Source organism: Brachycentrus maculatus, unplaced genomic scaffold (genome assembly GCF_059751285.1).
Source record: "Brachycentrus maculatus isolate JH-2025_06_01 unplaced genomic scaffold, ASM5975128v1 h1tg000241l, whole genome shotgun sequence".
Classification (NCBI taxonomy): Eukaryota; Metazoa; Arthropoda; class Insecta; order Trichoptera; family Brachycentridae; genus Brachycentrus; species Brachycentrus maculatus.
In genome coordinates this window covers 796479-817500 of record NW_028280992.1, presented here as the reverse complement: position 1 = coordinate 817500, position 21022 = coordinate 796479, and the positions used below count along the sequence as shown (strand labels likewise).

At 31.9% G+C, this 21022-nt stretch overlaps 1 protein-coding gene across 1 annotated transcript in view; it reads left to right on the top strand.

The window, feature by feature from the left end:
• Nucleotides 1-21022, top strand: part of LOC148306462 (monocarboxylate transporter 12-like) — an 83781-nt gene that overhangs the window by 50811 nt on the left and 11948 nt on the right. The gene's annotated exons all lie outside the window — the stretch shown is intronic.

Sequence of the window (21022 nt, the reverse complement as noted above, 5' to 3'; positions counted from 1 at the left end):
AAAATCTGGATTATCTCCAATTACAGGAGTTATTTTCATATAATTTTTTGACATCTCATCAAAGATGAAGAAGAATATGGAAGTCTGGGCATTTACATCTCACCAATAGATGTCTCTAGTGAAGTTCTAGTGATTCATGAACAAGGTTTCTAAATTGGTTCATATATATAAAACTTCCAAGAATTTGAGTAGTGTGGTTGTCAATAATGGGTAGAATTTGTGAATGTTACACGTGTGTAAAGTGATCACTTAAACCAGCCTATGACGGTCGTCAGCCCCGTAAATGCCCAGACCTCCATATTCCTCGTCATCTACTCATTTGTTCAAAAATAAATTCAAAAACAACTCATACAATTGGAGATAACACAGATTTTTTAACAAGTATTCAGACTCACTCAAAACGTTGCAAAAAAATACTTTATGTAGTGTTCATGTAATTTATGTATTAATTTTAAATCAAACACAGATTTTTTGAGTCTACAAAGTTGTATTTTATTAATAAAAAACACATAAAAAATTATACTGTGACAATTGTTTCGCCTTGTTAGGGCATTATCAAACGAATGTCTATGACATTATCTATGACATGTCTAGGGCATGTCTATGACATGTCTAGGGCATTATCAAACGAATGACATTCGTTTGATAATGCCCTAACAAGGCGAAACAATTGTCACAGTATAATTTTTTATGTGTTTTTTATTAATAAAATACAACTTTGTAGACTCAAAAAATCTGTGTTTGATTTAAAATTAATACATAAATTAAAATGGAGTTCTACAAATTAAACGCCAAGTCAATAAATAAATGTTCATGTAATATTTATTTAATTTTTAATGCAAGTTGTCGACTGTCATAAATTGTAATTTATTGAACATATCCTTTGTTGAATATTGAAGTAGATGGATTTGCACCGCCCTAATAGATACGCAGATATGCGAAAATGAATACAATTTAATACAATATATATTTAATTCTGCAATAATATATGCTTTGATTTATTTCCAAGCCTTCAGGCGGAAATGAATGACATGAGCCGGTCGGCTTGTATGTTACTTCCATAGGTATTATTTATTGGCGAGTGAAATAATAAAACTACATATATTATATCATTTCTGAACTCACGAATGTTTGATGAGCCGAGATTCTGAATGAGGCGACCAGCTTACCTTCGGGCACTTTTGTTATATATGTAGATTATCTAAATTTTAAAACATGTAACAAATTTGTTAAAGGTTTTTTAATGCGTGTATTTTTTACATAAATTATATCGATGCAATCGAAGATATCTTGAATTCTAACATTTTGAGTGTGTCCAAATACTTGTTCCCAAAATCTGGATTATCTCCAATTACAGGAGTTACTTTCATATTATTTTTTGACATCTCATCAAAGATGAAGAAGAATATGGAAGTCTGGGTATTTACGGGGCTGACGACCGTCATAGGCTGGTTTAAGTGATCACTTTACACACGTGTAACATTCACCAATTCTACCCATTATTGACAACCACACCACTCAAATTCTTGGAAGTTCTGTATATATGAACCAATTTAGAAACCTTGTTCTTGAATATTCCATATTCTTCTTCATCTTTGATGAGATGTCAAAAAATAATATCTTGAATTCCACATGTACTCATTATAAATCAGCATTTTTTTTATTTAAACTTAAAATAAACTAACATTCAAGCCGCAGAGATAGGCAGAGAAAATAGAATGCCATATCCTTCTGTCTTTGCAAACAGTTTTCGCCCTTGCCACATTCAGGTATCTTTTGAAATTCGACGATTATTTTTACTCTTAACCTGGTCACTTTTAAGTGTTTGAAATACTTAATCATACCAAGTTTTCCTCGGTCTTTCTCTGCTTCTATGCTACACATCATACAATTGTTAATCGTTTTTTCACTCATTCGCTCCACATGTCCAAACTATTTCATCTCACCTTTCTTGATTTTATCGATAATACTTATCTCAGCTTTGCATTTTTTCGTTATTTCTACATTCAAACATGTATATCATATTTACATTTAGTACAAAAAGAGTGGTTGCATTTCGAATACACTCAGTCCACTTTCATCTTTGTTTTGCCAACTCCATGCATTACTTCCATGCATTAGGGTCAGTACCAGGACTCCGTTATGCACTGCCAGTTTAGTTTCCGCCATTATTATTCATCATTATTCAGTGAATAGGATTGAAGTATTTCTGTAATACGTATACAGACGTAAAGAGTACTTATTTTTTACATATAGAAAAATATTAAGTGTTTTACTAAAACACGGACATTCGGTTTTGCCATTACTCTATTTTTCGCCTCACTCACATTTACTTATGATGAAATGAGCTTTAAGCAAGGAAATAAATAACTATATCAATATTTATTTCATGAAATGCGTCAGGGTTCTATTAATGTGAGATATCTAGTTAAACCAGTGTGCCTTTATAGTACATTATGATTTTATCTGGTTCACTACATATCGCTCACTCCTTTCAAGAACGTTATAAATCAAAAAACTTGATTTTTCAGGAAAACGTTTTTAACGTTAAAAAATATAACACAATGTTTTAAAAATAAATATCAAGCCGCTTATTGAACTTTTTACTGTGCAACAGATCTTTTTAAGTAAAATCTGAAGAGTTTTTCTCCATTTGAAAAATATTTATTATATTTTAAAAAAATAATTCACAAAACTTTTTTTTCAAAATGCTAAAACAACACTTTCTACCCTGTAGCGGGTAAATATTAAGTTAAAATTATGCCGCTTTTGCTGAGATATAGTAGATTTTATGGGAATTCCGAGAAATGCACAACTGAAAATTTACGATTTTTGATTTATGACATTCTTGAAAGGAGTGAGCGATATGTGTACGTGTTTAAACAATTTCCTTTTACTTAAGAGCATTTTAAAATGACCTCATTTAGTCCTTATCCGCACTCGAAGGTATATAAGGCACTGCATCGTATAGAAGTGGTGTTATTTTGATAATTTTCTAAATTGATAATATATGTTTTGACCACCCCGTGAATCGAACCCTGGATTTCAAGTTTAGGTAGCCAAACGCTGTGGAGGCGGACAAATGACTAACATATGAAAACATTAACAAATGACGATAGCTAAAACGTCAACATATTTATTGATTTGGCGTTTAATTTGTAGAACTCCATTTTAATTTATGTATTAATTTTAAATCAAACACAGATTTTTTGAGTCTACTAAGTTAGTAGACTCAAAAAATCTGTGTTTGATTTAAAATTAATACAACGTCAACATATTTAAATGAAACTGTTTATTGTTTCTTTGAGAAAAAAAATTCAATTGTCATTTGTTTTACGTTTTCCACTTGGCACTTGCACAACTGATGGCGGACAGAGTTTAAAGTCTGTGAAAGACCTTTGACCTCATGTGTATTGGCAAAATCTGAGAGGCACTTTAAGCTGGCAAATGCATCTTGAATTGTGGGCTTGGGAATTGGAATTTCTTGAACAATTGGTTCAATTTATGTTAACATTAATTAATGATGTATCTTGTTTTTATCGTAATTTGGCATTTTTGTGATGGAGTTTATTTTATTGCACCAGTCTGAACGTCTTCCAGATTTTTTTCTAGGATGTTACAGTCGTTTATGTGACGAATTGTTTTGAAAATCTATAGTTATTGATGTTGATGATTTTTATTAGTGCATTCTTTATTGTTATTGTACGTGTTTTTGTTAATATTGATATAAGGCATTAGCCGTAAATAAAATTCAAATAAGATATAAATATAAAATAAAACAAGAAAATTTGGATGTATTTTGTTGAAATAATAATCGTGTATTCAAGATGTTGAAAAATGGTATGACATAATAATAATAATAATAATAAATCCCTTACCGCACCCCAATGGTGCATAGGGCACTGCTTCATATAAACGCAGTGTTATCTCGATCGTTTACACATGAAGGAAAGGTGATAGCCCTCCACTTCAGGTACCAGTCCAGTGTAATATTGAAAAATATTATAGTGAAAAAATCACTTATATTTATTAAACCCCCCTGGGAATCGAACCCGGGACCTCCAGAACGGTAGCCGAGCATGCTGACCATTACACTACGGAGGCGGACGATATGACATAAAAATATTATTAGGTATTATTTTTAGGTATGACATAAAATATGGTAATAAATAATAAAATACGGTTATTGTAATACTAATGTGTGCGCTATGTTCTATGTTTCACCAGTTTCTGTGTATGTCAATACATTTCATGGTTTTCATTCCACATATGATTGTCCATAAGAAAAACATGGAATTTTCCACATCCAACAATATTTTAAACGGGTATCTTAAAAACAGCATGCGATAATATGCTCCCGTATTTGCGCACATACAAACCTTGTTACATTCTATCATTTTTCATATGGTGTAAAAATACAGCATTACTAGAACGTGGCTATATTTTATACCTTCAGCAGTTCGCCTAAGGAAATAGTTTATTACATCGTCGATTCATAAATCGGTTATTATAAACACGCAATTAAATTTATGACCTTACTGCTAAACCTAGGCGATACAGTACCGTGTATTTTAATGTATGCACAAATTATTTTTATCTAAACATATGCTCAATTTAACTAACTTACGTACTGACTAACCATCGCGCCGCTCCCCACAGGGTAAGCAGAGAGAACAGAACGCCACACCACTCTACCTTTGTTGACATTCATCGATTCTTCCACATTCATACATACCCGTTGATTATTCCGACTCTTACCACGAACACGACCAAGTATTTGAAATACTTGATCGTGAAAATTTATTTTTTAAATAGAAAATACCTTAATCTCATTTTATCAACAATGAAAAGAAATAAAACATAATATACATACTAAAAAAACACGTAAATCTCTTAAATTCAAAACAACTAACAAACTTAATCTTACTGGCAGCGTCATCTGTTGAACGTGGCACTTTTGCCACGTCTATACGTAATACTAATTATTACTCATGATTGTCAGCGTGCTTCTTGACAGCTGGTTTAATATTTTATACTTAGAAACGTTGTGAAATTGAACATATAATATACCCGCCAATTATTCCGACTCCTGACCACACCAAATTCAAGTATTTGAAATACTTGATCAAGGCAATTGATTTTTCTCCGTCTGTCTCTACTTTTATGTAATACCAACTTGGTACATTCGTCTCATAAATTTGTTTGACTGTTCTTTCTTCACTCATCCGATTCACATGCCCAAACCATCTCAACACACCTTTCATCATTTTTATCGATAATGCTTGTCTCAGCCTTGCATTCTCTCCTTATTTTACCATTCGATCATCTGTGAAGATATCTAGAGGAAGACAAATAAATTCATGGATGCTGCAATGAGAGAAAATGGTTCAAAGACATAGCCTAGGTGACGTTGTCCATGACAGAAGGGTCTATAACCTGAAGATGTGGAGAGCTGAACAGCAGTCTACAAAGACGATAAGTTGGGATGTAGCCAGGAAGAAGAAGACCATCTGTCATGCATCGTTTTGTCACTCATTCGTCTTTCATTATTAATATATACTTACTTATGTAAATGTATAAGTCCTGACATACACTCCTCGCCTCCTTCACATGCATACATCTAGTCATACATGCCTTCCGATTACGCAGACTTTTAACACCGCCAGATTTTAGGTTCTGATTGATCTGATTGAGCCAAGTCTTTTTCGATCGTCCTGTTTTCTGTTTCCCTCTCACATTCGCCACATATATTTTCTTAGTGATTCTCTCGTTATCCATTCGCTCCACATGTCTATACCACCGTAAAGAACTCTTCTTAATCTAATATATATATATATATATATATATATATATATATATATATATATATATATATATATATATATATATATATATATATATATATATATATATATATATATATATATATATATATTTATATATATATATATATATATATATATATATATTTATATATATAACGTGGTAATATTTTCCTTTTGAAAATTAAGTGTAAATAATATGTAAAGTGGGTGTATAATAATAAAATAAACAATGTGTTGCTTTGTAATTAAAGTTTATTCTTAATTTATCTTTATAATAATTTTTATATCTATCTATCTATCTATCTATCTGATTCTGACAGTTAATGATATTATCGGAAGTCTTTTGTTTTATTCTGAGCGACGCATGCGGCATCTGGTGGTAGAACTGTTTTATGTAGGTACTTTTTGTAAGTACTTAATAAAATGTATAGGTAGGTACCTAGTTATTTTATTACATCTCCCCCCTTGGGGATGAAAATTCATAGTAAAATTTTCACTCGTCCTCCGGATCATCTTCTTGTAGTGAAGGGACTGGTATAAGTTTAGTGATATGATAAAGTTTTTTTTTTTTTTTTTTTTTCTTTCTTTCTTTTTTTTTCGTTCTTTTTTCTTTCTTTCTTTTTTTTGTATTTTTTTTTCTTGACCCTTTTAAAGTAGACACAGTTTTTTTTCAATCCATTTGTTTTTTTCTTTTGAATTCCTTCATTTTTATTCAGATCTCTTAAAGTATCTTCTAATATAACCAAATGTACAACTTTTAATTGTTCATCTGCATTTTCATTCGATTCTAAAACTGGATTCCTGCTTAGACAATCTACTTCTAAATTCTTCTTTCCTGGAGAATATTTTATTTTATCTTTCGTAGAAGTTTTTTCTACTTTATTTTTATTTTCATTTTTCAAGCACTGTTTCTGTGTTATTTGTATGTCTTCATTTTTATTCTGATCTTTTGAAATATCTTCTAATTTAACCAAATTTACAACTTTTAATTGTTCATTTGCATTTTCCTTCGATTCTAATACTGGATTCCTGCCCACACAATCTGCTTCGAAATTCTTCTTTTCTGGAGTATATTTTATTTTATATTTTGTAGAAATTTTTTCCACATTATTTTTATTTTCATTCTTCAAGCACTGTTTCTGTGTAATTTGTAAATCTTCATTTTTATTATTAATCTTATCATCCTCCTTTGTTTTAAACCAGCACGTTGCTTCAGAGTGATATCGAGTTCCCTTATTTAAATTTTCACAAATCTTACATGGACTTTTATCTTTAATTTTATCACTAGTTCTTAGATTTCCACGTCTTCTTTGATTATCTTTTAATCGTTTTCTTTGATCATCTTCTAATTTTTCTCTCTCACTCCGAACATATTGTAGTAATTGTTTTAATACATCTAATGTTTCATAATCCATTTCCATATTAACAAAATTGTCGTTTTATAACGTGGTAATATTTTCCTTTTGAAAATTAAGTGTAAATAATATGTAAAGTGGGTGTATAATAATAAAATAAACAATGTGTTGCTTTGTAATTAAAGTTTATTCTTAATTTATCTTTATAATAATTTTTATATCTATCTATCTATCTATCTATCTGATTCTGACAGTTAATGATATTATCGGAAGTCTTTTGTTTTATTCTGAGCGACGCATGCGGCATCTGGTGGTAGAACTGTTTTATGTAGGTACTTTTTGTAAGTACTTAATAAAATGTATAGGTAGGTACCTAGTTATTTTATTACATATATATATATATATATATATATATATATATATATATATATATATATATATATATGTATATATATATATATATATATATAACGTGGTAATATTTTCTTTCGTAAATTGGGTGTAAATAATATGTAAAGTGGGTGTATAATAATAAAATAAACAATGTGTTGCTTTGTAATCAAAGTTTATTCTAATTTATCTCTATAATATTTTTATATCTATCTATCTGATTTTTTCTATATTTTTTCTATCTGATGTCTTTTGTTTTATTCAGTGCGACGCATGCGACATCTGGTGGTAGAACTGTTTCATGTAGGTACTATTTGTAAGTACTTAATAAAATGTATAGGTAGGTGTACCTAGGTGTTTTATTACATATATATATATATATATATATATATATATATATATATATATATATATATATATATATATATATATATATATATATATATATATATATATATATATATATAATAAGCACGAAAAGGGTTAAAATGTTGTTAGCGTCATCACCAATCTATAAAATCAATTTTTTTTTTCTCGGACTTGTCTATTATGTAGAACAGCGGATGCCGAAAGCATCAATTTTATGTATTAAGTCATTATCTTTATCCAACAGAAACTGCGGATGAATAAAATAACGCACGAGGGATTCCGGTATGTTGATAAAATCGAGAAAGGTTTATGAGCCGAAGGTGGAGATATCGATCTATGTATTCGATGAAAAATAAATAAAATTTCTTTCTCAGTTCATTATCTCGAAAATGGCCTAAACATCACTGGTCTATTTTTACGTCTGAAGCTATTCAGATCGGCCTGTTTTTGCGCATGCTGTGTCATCGTTTTTTTTCATAGTTAAGTTCCTTCGGCGTATTCCTATGGCTTCTGGTATCCTGGTATTTTAGAATCTTCTTCTTAACTATTCTGATTAATTATTTTTGACATCTCATCAAAGATGAAGAAGAATATGGAAGTATGGGTTTCTACGGGGCTGGTTTAAGTTTTTTATCACTTTACACACGTGTAACATTCGCCAATTCTACCCATTATTGAAAATAACTCATGTAATTGGAGATAATCCAGATTTTGTGATCATGTATTTGGACGCACTCAAAATGTTGTAGATGTTGACTAAAATCACTTTTGAGAATTTTTGTGACTGAGCATTTTCTGTTTATGTATTTGCACTGTTCCGTGTCTGTCTGCTGCGCTGGTCGGGGTTGTGAAGACGTATGTGTACTGGCCAACATCGGGTCGGAATCAGATATAGCCTACTTAAAGAACTGACTAACTTCTAGAAAATTAGGTAGTGGATTTACAAACTTGTATTTATTTAGATTGGCAGTGACCGGGATTTGAAAGCTTTTAAATGTAAATTCATAATAAAATCGGGATACCATTTTGTTTCATATTTTCAATTAACTTACTTTTTTTAAATTTTTTATTTGTGTTAACAACAGCAAAATATATCAAATTTGTTGTTTCGGCATTAACTTTGTGGTAAGACATGTTACAATGATTCAAGAAAACACTTGTTTTTTACCACTTGAGTAAATTAAGATAAGTAAGTAAGTAAGTAGTTATTATACAGACCTGAATGATGAAAGTTTAACTTCTGAAACATGTAGTCTTTGATAAAACTCAATTGGTAAAAAACAAGTGTTTTCTTTAATCATTGTAAAATATATCAAACAAAACATAAAAAGAATATACATTGAACAAGCCAATTATAGTTGACCACAGAAACATGGATTAATACAAGATTTTTAGTGTAGATCTAGAAAATAAACACGTATTTATGAGTGAAAATGTGTGTAAGAGGGTGTGTGTGTGTGTGATGTTGATTCCAGTAGGAACATACATACAATGCAGAGAAGCATAGTTTTTAAATTTAAAATAAATTATAATAAAATAAATTTAAATTTGTTTTGCGAGAGAAGGTCTGTCAGAAAGCCTAGATGCTTCTGTATCAGATCTGGACAGCTTTCAATATTGTGAGAATGTTTCCCTATTTTGGGCAGTCTGAAACACCTCCTCAACGCTCTGTACTCCTGTTCACAAGTATAAATTGTATAAAGCTAGGAGATCCGCCTTCTTCCGATCTTTGTTACTTCAATATTTGTGTTCTAGTCTTGTTAACCTTAATCCTTTGTCCCAAAATGAGAAATAGAAATTACTCATCGGGAATATTATATGTACATATACATATATAAGACTTATGTATGTAATATTTTTTTTAATAAATAAATAAAGGTTTTATTTACTTTCGACGACCGAGATAGGTGTGCTCAAGTTATACTCCCCTGGTACCTTAGAAGTTGTTCTCGAAGATAATGAGCCCTGGTTCCTAGCATAGAGTTGGCAAAAAATAGATTCAAGTAAACTTAATGCAGTCTCTACATGAATATAGAAATGCGGTCTCTCAGACGACCGTGTACTAAAACGATGTTTTTTTTACATCCCCTAGTTAATTTTTCTGTTTTCTTTAAACCCCTATCCGCACCCGGTGGTGCATAGGGCACTGCATCACATAAACGCAGTGTTATCTTGATCGTTAACACATGAAGAAAAGGTGATGAAAGCCCTTCGCTTCGGTACCAGTCCAGGGTAGTATTGAATAAATATTATAGTGAAAAAATCACTTATATTTATTTGACTCCCCCCTGGGAATCGAACCCGGGACCTCCAGTGCGGTAGCTGAGCATGCTGATTATTACACTACGGAGGAGGGACAAATATTTTAGATTATGTTGGTTATACCTCTTAAAAACAAATCATTCAGAAGCAAACGGTTCTACATTGTAATACTCATATTATAACGTGAACTTGGCTTAAAATACAACGTAGCTGTAAAGTGACAGGCGCCATTCATGAACCTCGTTCCAAACACGTCACGGTATTAATTATATTTTATAATTAAGTTTTTTTTTAATCAATATGTTATTCAAAGGACCAAATTGTAATCGAAAACACCTCATCGACTCCTTACAATACGTCTTGTGTAACCATCACTAACACTTGTTTTTTTTTATGTTTTAATTTTAAATCAAACGCAGATTTTTTGAGTCTGCTGAGTTATATTTTATTAACAAAAACACATAAAAAAATATATTGTGACATTCATTTGATAATGCTCTAACAAGGCGAAACAATTGTCACAATATAAATTTTTCATGTGTTTTTGTTAATAAAATACAGCTTAGTAGACTCAAAAAATCTGTGTCTGATTTCAAATTAATACCTAAATAAAAATGGAGTTCTACAAATTAAACGCCAAATCAATAAATAAACTAACACTTGTTCTGGAGAATGGGACGTTGATGATATATTATGATGTCTAACTATCACGCCGCTTCCCCGCAGGGGCAGGCAGAGAGAATAGTAAAAGAATACTCTGTCTTTCAAACATTATTTACCTCTTCTACGTTTATGCATCTCTTCATACATACCCGCAGATTATTCCGACTCTTGACCTGACCACATTCGAATATTATACATATCGCTCACTCCTTTCAAGAACGTTTTTGAAGTGTCCAGAAAATGTACTATATCCCAGCAAAAAAGGCATATTTTTAACTTAATATTTACCCGCTACAGGGCAGAAAATGTTGTTTTTGCATTTTGAAGAAAAGGTATTGTTCAATTATTTTTTTAAATATACTTAATATTTTTCAAATGGAGAAAAAACCTTCAGGTTTTTACCTAAAAAGATCTGTTGCACATTAAAAAGTTCAAAAAGTGGCTTGATATTTATTTGTAATACATTGTGAACTTTAAAAACTTTCTCCTGAAAAATCAAGAATTTTGATTTATGACGTTCTTGAAAGTAGTGAGCGATATCTGATCGTGGCAAGTTTTCTTCGGTATTCCTCTGCTCATTTTTTTCAACTGCATTCCCCTCATAAATTTGTTTCACCGTTCCTTCCTCACTCATTCGTTCCACGTGTCTAAACTATCTCGATCAGGTATGTCAAATACCTACTAGAAAGCGGCCGGGTCAGAAATAATCAGCGGGTGCATATGACGAGATGCATGAATGTGGAAGAGGCGAAGAATGTTTGCTAAGACAGAGTGGTGTGGCATTCTATTATCTCTGTCTACCTCTGCGGGGAAGCGGCGTGATGGTTGGTAAATCAAATCTAAATAAATCTCAAAAAATCGTAGTTGTTACTCTAGCTAATATTTTTATTACATAAAATGGGATGCACATATGAATCTAATATCAGAAAATATTGACATAATATACCATAAAATCAGCAGTGCCAATGTCTAGGTGTTCCAAAAGCCAAATTTTTCCTCTACAATATACAACACCGAACAAATATAACCATAGATTATTTAGGTTACCATAGATTATTATATACTATATACCTATAAATGCTGAATGAATGCTGGGAACAAAGTGAATGGTGCACTGAAATCAGTTATAGCAAATAAAAACCTATCAGCGGAAGCTAAACTGGCAGTGCACAACGGAGTCCTGGTTCCAACTCTAATGTATGGAAGTGAAACATGGAGTTGGCAAAAGAAGGATGAAAGTAGACTGAATGCAGTCGAAATGCGATCTCTCAGAAGAATGTGCGACAAAACGATGTATGATAGATGTGCGAATAGTAAAATAAGGAAGGAATGCAAAGCTGAGATAAGCATTATCGATAAAATTAAGAAAGGTATGTTGAGATGGTTCGGACATGTAGAACGAATGAGTGAGGAAAGAACGGTAAAACAAATTTATGAGGCGAATGTCAGTGGGAAAAGAAGCAGAGGAAGACCGAGAAAAACATGGCACGATCAGGTATGCCAAATACTTGAAAGTGGTCAGGTTAGGAGTCGTAACAATCGGCGGGTATGTATGAGGAGATGCATGAACGTGGAAGAGGCGAAGAATGTTTGCAAGGACAGAGTGGTGTGGCGCTCTATTCTCTCTGCCTACCCCTGCGGGGAAGCGGCGTGATGGTTAGTTAGTTAGTTAGTTAGTTAGTTTTATATACCTATATACCTACATAATTAAATTATAAATCACCGAACAGATTTACAATGAAAAAAAAATATCATAACTGTGGAAATTAAGTAATAAATCACTATGTGCGTAGAGATGTTTTCTTTCAAACGCTAAATACTAACTAGTAAAATATTTTTTCCTAATCCATTTAACCCTTTCAATGCGTTTTATTTTTTTTATTTTAATAATTCATGTAATATTAATAATAAAACCCTTATCCGCACCCCAATGGTGCATAGGGCACTGCGTCATATAAACGCAGTGTTATCTTGATCGTTTACACATGAAGGAAAGGTGATCAGCCCTCCGCTTCACGTACCAGTCCAGGGTAATATTGAATAAATATTAGAGTGAAAAAAACACTAATATTTATTTTACCCCCCTTGGGAATCGAACCCGGGACCTCCAGAACGGTAGCCGAGCGTGCTGACCATTACACTACGGAGGCGGACGATGTAATATTTATAGCACAAAATGTTTATAGCTTATTTAGTTTGACGGGAAAAATAAATATTTAAATAAATGATATTATTTATTGATTCGGCATTAACTTTGTGGAATGACATGATTATTTTAATAAAAATTAAACACTTTAATAATCCACTTAATCGAGTTTTATTTTTATTTACGACTGGTTTCGAAAACGACAATTGTTTTCATCTTCTGGTACAAATTAAAACATTAATTAAACAATTGTCTTTTTCGAAACTAGTCGTAAATAAAAATAAAACTTAATTAAGTGGATTATTCAAGTGTTTAATTTTTAAATAAATGATCATATTATTTTTTGATTATTGCAAAATAATAATCGGGACACATTGTCCCAATAGTTTTGGTGAGTGGGTCGTATGTGTCCCCACAGTATTTTATGATGGTAAAATAGTGGAGCATAAAAATATATGTTGCACTCATATAACTCGTAAAAACTATTGCTGCGCACTAAATAAGTCAAATAAAAATATAAATAGCTTACTTTTCTGTCCGCCTCCGTAGTGTAATGGTCAGCACGTTCGGCTACCGTTCTGGAGGTCCCGGGTTCGATTCCCGAGGGGGGTAAAATAAATATTAGTGATTTTTTCACTGTCATATTTATTCAATATTACCCTGGACTGGTACCTGAAGCGGAGGGCTGATCACCTTTCCTTCGTGTGTAAACGATCAAGATAACACTGCGTTTATATGACGCAGTGCCCTATGCACCATTGGGGTGCGGATAAGGGTTTAATTTTTATTATTATTAATAATTTATGTAATATTTATGGCACAAAATGTTTATAACTTTATAATTTGACGGTAAAACAAATATTTAAATAAATGAAAATATTATTTTTTGACTATTGCAAAATAATAATCGGGACACATTGTCCCAATAGTTTTGGTGAGTGGGTCGTATGTGTCCCCACAGTATTTTATGATGGTAAAATAGTGGAGCATAAAAATATATGTTGCACTCATATAACTCGTAAAAACTATTGCTGCGCACTAAATAAGTCAAATAAAAATATAAATAGCTTACTTTTCTGTCCGCCTCCGTAGTGTAATGGTCAGCACGTTCGGCTACCGTTCTGGAGGTCCCGGGTTCGATTCCCGAGGGGGGTAAAATAAATATTAGTGATTTTTTCACTGTCATATTTATTCAATATTACCCTGGACTGGTACCTGAAGCGGAGGGCTGATCACCTTTCCTTCATGTGTAAACGATCAAGATAACACTGCGTTTATATGACGCAGTGCCCTATGCACCATTGGGGTGCGGATAAGGGTTTAATTTTTATTATTATTAATAATTTATGTAATATTTATGGCACAAAATGTTTATAACTTTATAATTTGACGGTAAAACAAATATTTAAATAAATGAAAATATTATTTTTTGACTATTGCAAAATAATAATCGGGACACATTGTCCCAATAGTTTTGGTGAGTGGGTCGTATGTGTCCCCACAGTATTTTATGATGGTAAAATAGTGGAGCATAAAAATATATGTTGCACGCATATAACTCGTAAAAACTATTGCTGCGCACTAAATAAGTCAAATAAAAATATAAATAGCTTACTTTTCTGTCCGCCTCCGTAGTGTAATGGTCAGCACGTTCGGCTACCGTTCTGGAGGTCCCGGGTTCGATTCCCGAGGGGGGTAAAATAAATATTAGTGATTTTTTCACTGTCATATTTATTCAATATTACCCTGGACTGGTACCTGAAGCGGAGGGCTGATCACCTTTCCTTCGTGTGTAAACGATCAAGATAACACTGCGTTTATATGACGCAGTGCCCTATGCACCATTGGGGTGCGGATAAGGGTTTAATTTTTATTATTATTAATAATTTATGTAATATTTATGGCACAAAATGTTTATAACTTTATAATTTGACGGTAAAACAAATATTTAAATAAATGAAAATATTATTTTTTGACTATTGCAAAATAATAATCGGGACACATTGTCCCAATAGTTTTGGTGAGTGGGTCGTATGTGTCCCCACAGTATTTTATGATGGTAAAATAGTGGAGCATAAAAATATATGTTGCACTCATATAACTCGTAAAAACTATTGCTGCGCACTAAATAAGTCAAATAAAAATATAAATAGCTTACTTTTCTGTCCGCCTCCGTAGTGTAATGGTCAGCACGTTCGGCTACCGTTCTGGAGGTCCCGGGTTCGATTCTCAAAGGGGGTAAAATAAATATAAGTGATTTTTTCACTGTCATATTTATTCAATATTACCCTGGACTGGTACCTGAAGCGGAGGGCTGATCACCTTTCCTTCATGTGTAAACGATCAAGATAACACTGCGTTTATATGACGCAGTGCCCTATGCACCATTGGGGTGCGGATAAGGGTTTAATTTTTATTATTATTAATAATTTATGTAATATTTATGGCACAAAATGTTTATAACTTTATAATTTGACGGTAAAACAAATATTTAAATAAATGAAAATATTATTTTTTGACTATTGCAAAATAATAATCGGGACACATTGTCCCAATAGTTTTGGTGAGTGGGTCGTATGTGTCCCCACAGTATTTTATGATGGTAAAATAGTGGAGCATATAAAATATATGTTGCACTCATATAACTCGTAAAAACTATTGCTGCGCACTAAATAAGTCAAATAAAAATATAAATAGCTTACTTTTCTGTCCGCCTCCGTAGTGTAATGGTCAGCACGTTCGGCTACCGTTCTGGAGGTCCCGGGTTCGATTCCCGAGGGGGGTAAAATAAATATTAGTGATTTTTTCACTGTCATATTTATTCAATATTACCCTGGACTGGTACCTGAAGCGGAGGGCTGATCACCTTTCCTTCATGTGTAAACGATCAAGATAACACTGCGTTTATATGACGCAGTGCCCTATGCACCATTGGGGTGCGGATAAGGGTTTATTTTATATGTTTACTTAGCAATTCCGAGCACAGCACATATAAAAACACAGCTAGTAATAAGCGTGACACGTGTCTACTATTTGCTAGCAACTGACAAAATTTTATGGAAAAAAAAGCAGACAGCAAACAGCAACTAAGCAGACATGTTTGGACTTTACAACATTTTGAGTGTGTCCAAATACATGTTCACAAATCTGGATTATCTCCAATTACAGTTATTTTTCAAACCAGCCTATGACGGTCGTCAGCCCCGCAAATGCCTAGACTTCCATATTCGCCTTCATCTTTGAAGAGATGTGAAAAAATAATATAAGGTTTGGACTTGTTTACAAGCCAATGACCATATAGTACTAAAATCCTAGGTCCTAATGTATTTGTAAGCATTTTAATTATTTTAGTATTTATTAGAAATTCTCTGGGACAATATGTCCCTGCAGTATTGAAAGGGTTAAATGATTTTGGTAACTTATAATTATAGAAAAATAACCGCGCATCAAATGTTGACTTGTGAATCCAGACTCATTTAAACGTCGAAGAAAAGATTCATGTTTATCTCGTTTCTTGTTCTCAATATCCATTTAGATATAATATTCAATGTTTCAAACTTAAACTATGCAATTAAACAATTTATCAATATTGGTACAAAAAAGCGGTGGAGGCAGTTTAAAAATTTAGTCGATGAAGAATTTTGTGAAAGCTCTGGCCTTAGGCATCGAATCCATACGAAAGATAGCTTTTTAAAGACGTGGCGAAGTTAGCATTGATTAAGTTTCTATTTGTTAAAAAAAAAAACAAATACAATGATTTACAACATTTTTAATGTGTCCAAATACTTGTTCACAAATCTGGATTATCTTTTTTTTATTAACATAAATTGTATACATTTATTTAAATCGCAATTTTTTATATATTAAAAGACCCAACAAGCCACCTCGTATGTCTTGTCGGTGGAGTTCTTTTTTAATTCATTTTTATTGTTTTTGACCATTTTTACCTAATATACACACAAAAAAGAGAGAGAAATAAAGAATATATGGTAAACATTTTACAATTTTCATAAAATTAACTCTTAATCATCTACCCATTCCTTTATTTTGCCAATCTATCTTTATCTCCAATTAGGAATCAACATAACTCCTAATTCGAGATAATTCAGATTTGTGAACAAGTATTAGGCACACTCAAAATGTTGTAAATAAATTAACTGGTCAAATAATAAGCTAAAACTAAAAAAATGAAAAGATGTATTCTAGCGTTTCTCATGTATGTAATTATAATCCAGGATTCGGACCTCATATAAAAATTAAAGAGTTTCTGCTTAATAAAAAGCTTGTTTCATCTCACCATAGATTTCTCTAGTATAATTCTAGTAAATTCAAGCACTATGTTTAGAATTTTAATAATATGTATAGAAGTTCCAAGAATTTGAGTTGTGTTTGTCAATCATGGGTACAATTGATGAATGTTACATGTGTGTAAAGTGAACACTTAAACCAGCCTATGACGGTCGTAAGTCCCGTAAATACCTAGACTTCCATATTCTTCTTCATCTATTTTGAGATGTCAAAAATAATGTGAAAAATACAGTGATGTCTCGCATAACGAACGCTGCTCGCAGCGAACTGTCTGTTCGTCCATTCAGACGAATGTGTGGAAAACGGTGTATGATTGAGGTTCGAATGGTAATATAAGGAAAGAATGCAAGGGTGAGATAAACATTATTCATCAAGTTACAAAAGGTATGTTGAGATGGTTTGGGCATGTGAATCGAATGAGTAAAGAAATAACACTAAAACAAATTTATGAGGTGAATGTGGTTGGCAATAAAAGCAGAGAAAGACCGAGGAAAACTTAGCATGATAGAGTATTTCAAATACTTGAAAGTGGTCAGGTTAGGAGTCGGAATAATCGGCGAGTATGTTGTATAAGGAGATGCATGAATATGGAAGAGTCGAAGATTGTTTGCTAAGATAGATCAGTGGAGCGTTCTATTCTCTCTGTTTACCCATTTTTTATATTGTTTCACATTTTCGATAAATTTCGCAACTTAGTTAAAAAAAATTGCTTTGCAAGAGCAGATCTGTCAGGAAGCCTAGATACTTCTGTATCAGGTCTGGGCATGCGGTAGGACAGCTTTTAATCAATTACCCCTGGGAAAGCGACGTGAAGGTATGTTTTATTAGTTAATTTAGTAAATATACAATACAAAAAGATTGTGCGAGCCATTATGGGATCGAATGCAGAGCGTACACCGCAGTAACAAAAAACGCGCTTAGAGTGTCAGAAATGAAGACTCTAAGACGCGTATCTGGCAAGAGTCAACGAGAGAATAAGGAACACCAGTGTAAGAGAAATATGCGAGATCGAAGATGTCTTTAGGTAGTGAAGGCAACGAAGAAGATAGTGGTATACGCATATGAGGAGAATGGAACCATCTAGACTCCCCCACATTGCACTGCTCGACTAACCTCAAGGCAGACGATTCCCAGGCAGACCACCAAAGAGATGGATTGACAGCTGGGAATCTACATGGCAGTCTTATCCCTCTTAAAAACAGGCCACAAGGCCTACACCAAAAAGAAGAAGAACTTAGTAAGATTAAAATTAATATGTAGTCTAATTCTAGATGCTGTTAAATTAACATAATTGCTCAAAATGATATGTTTTTTTAATCTTGTTTTTTGTACTAGTTATCACATTATGATAATCATATGCCTTTACTCAATTTCACCAATGAATATAATTTTACTACATACTTTAAAGTAAATTATATACATCAAATAATTAATTCCAACGATTATTATCAAAGATAAAGATCTACATCATAATATTGGCGGTGTACAATCGAAGTTAAAAGTTCGGAAACATTTCAACATTTATATATTTTACAGCATTTTAAAATAACGAGCTACCTCTCTAAAACTGGTTGTATAATATTTAGGGATTAAGTTCGCTACACAAACATTATTTATATATTGAATGTTAAAAGAAAACACTGATTTTTTTAGTCTACGTAATTGTGTTTATTGTTAAAAAACACACGAAAATAAGTTTTGTAACAATCGTTTCACTTAAAACATTCGTTCGAAAAGGCTATAACAAGGCGAAACAATTGTCACAAATTTTATTTTTAATGTGTTTTTTAACAATAAAATACAATTACGTAGACTCGAAAAATCAGTGTCCGATTTTAACATTAAATATATAAATTAAAATAAAGTTCTACAAATTAAACGCAAAATCTATAAATAACTGTTTCATGAATAAGATTTATTCGGTAGAGTAATTAGTAGAATTAAAATTGATGATTTGGTATATTAAAGTCATAATTAAAGAGAAAGTCTAAAACAAAGAGGTTTTTAAGTAATTCAAATGTCACTTTGTGGTAATATCTATTTATTTTTAATTTACTCGGTAAATACCACTATTACTTAAATTTTATTGTGACTCGTGTTTCGATGCATTCCGTACCATTTTCAAATGAATCAGTACCAAGCTGGATAGAAATCTGTCAGGTAAAAAAGACTTCGATTGTATAATACACGTAATAAAAATAATTAATTTGTAAAAATATCTCCATCAAGCCATTTCGCCTGTGGGCAAAGATAGAACAATTCTAAAACATTATAACAGTTTTTGTAAGTTTAAAAAAAATGCCATTATTTCGGAATACCGCTCCTGTTTTTGAAATGCATGGTACAGACCGCTTCGTTTCGCTTACTTGTTTGCAATAAGTAGCGTTTTTTTTGGATACCTTCCATACTCTCAAAAGATGTTTTTATCAATGAATAAAATACTTTTTGAGTGTGAAATCAAGTTGTATCGAGTGTTCCCGTAATTTAATAAAGGTCTAAAATCATAATTAAGTTATACTAAAATTGCAAACAGAGTTGGCTCTCAAGATAAATTTCGATCATTGTAATGTGCATATTTGCTTTTTGGCTTATATGAACTAAGCCAAACAAAGCATCAATCCATTTTTGCATTTTTTTGGTAGACATACGACTCAAATCAAATCCTCAGATTAGGTTAGAACGATGATTAAAGAAAACACTTCGTTTTTCACCACTTGAGTTTTATTATAGACTACATGTTTCAGAAGTTAAACTTCCAAAATTCAGGTCTGTATAATAACTAAAATATAAAATACAAATGATGGAAGTTTAACTTCTGAAACATGTAATCTATAATAAAACTCAAGTGGTAAAAAACGAAGTGTTTTCTTTAATCATTGTAACATGTCTTACCACAAAGTTAATGCCGAAACAATAAATAAAATATAGGTTAGAACGCATTGTGCACAATCAAGCTCTGATTTTGACCCATTTAAGCTTATTAATACGCACTAAAGCTTTTTTAATTACGATTATATTGATATATTTTATAGGTTTTACGATATCAAGTCATTTTTTAAACGGTTTTAAAATATGTTAGATATTTGTTCGAATATTGATGTATAGAATGCAAGGCTGAAAGAGCATCATCGATAAAATTAAGAAAAGTGTGTTGAGATGGCATGCGAATCAAATGAGTGAAGAAAGGATAGTTAAATAACAAATTTATGAATCGATTTCCTTTTTTTCCCATTCTGACTGCCCGACAGTCCACGTTTTTCTTCCATACAGCAGTATGCTCCAGACTAGAGTTCTAACAACACAGGTAAAAAGTTATCCAGATTTGCGACTTATAATTTACGATAGAAGTGGTGCTTTTTATTTATTTATTTCAAAACATATTACATACATAAGTCATATATATACATATAATATTCCCGATGAGAAATTTCCATTTCTCATTTTGGGACATGAGATTAAGGTTAACAAGACTGGAACACAAATAATAAAGTAGGTAACAAAAAATATTTTTTTGAATAACCAAAACTAATACTAATACATGGCAAAATATAAAAACAATAAACAGGTATAATAAATAGGCACAAGAAGCATATTTAAAAGAAATAAATGAGAAAACATAAGGTTAGAAGTATATTTAAAATAAACAAATGAGAAAATATAAAAAAACATAAGGTAAAAACAAAATAAGAAAATATGACTAATCA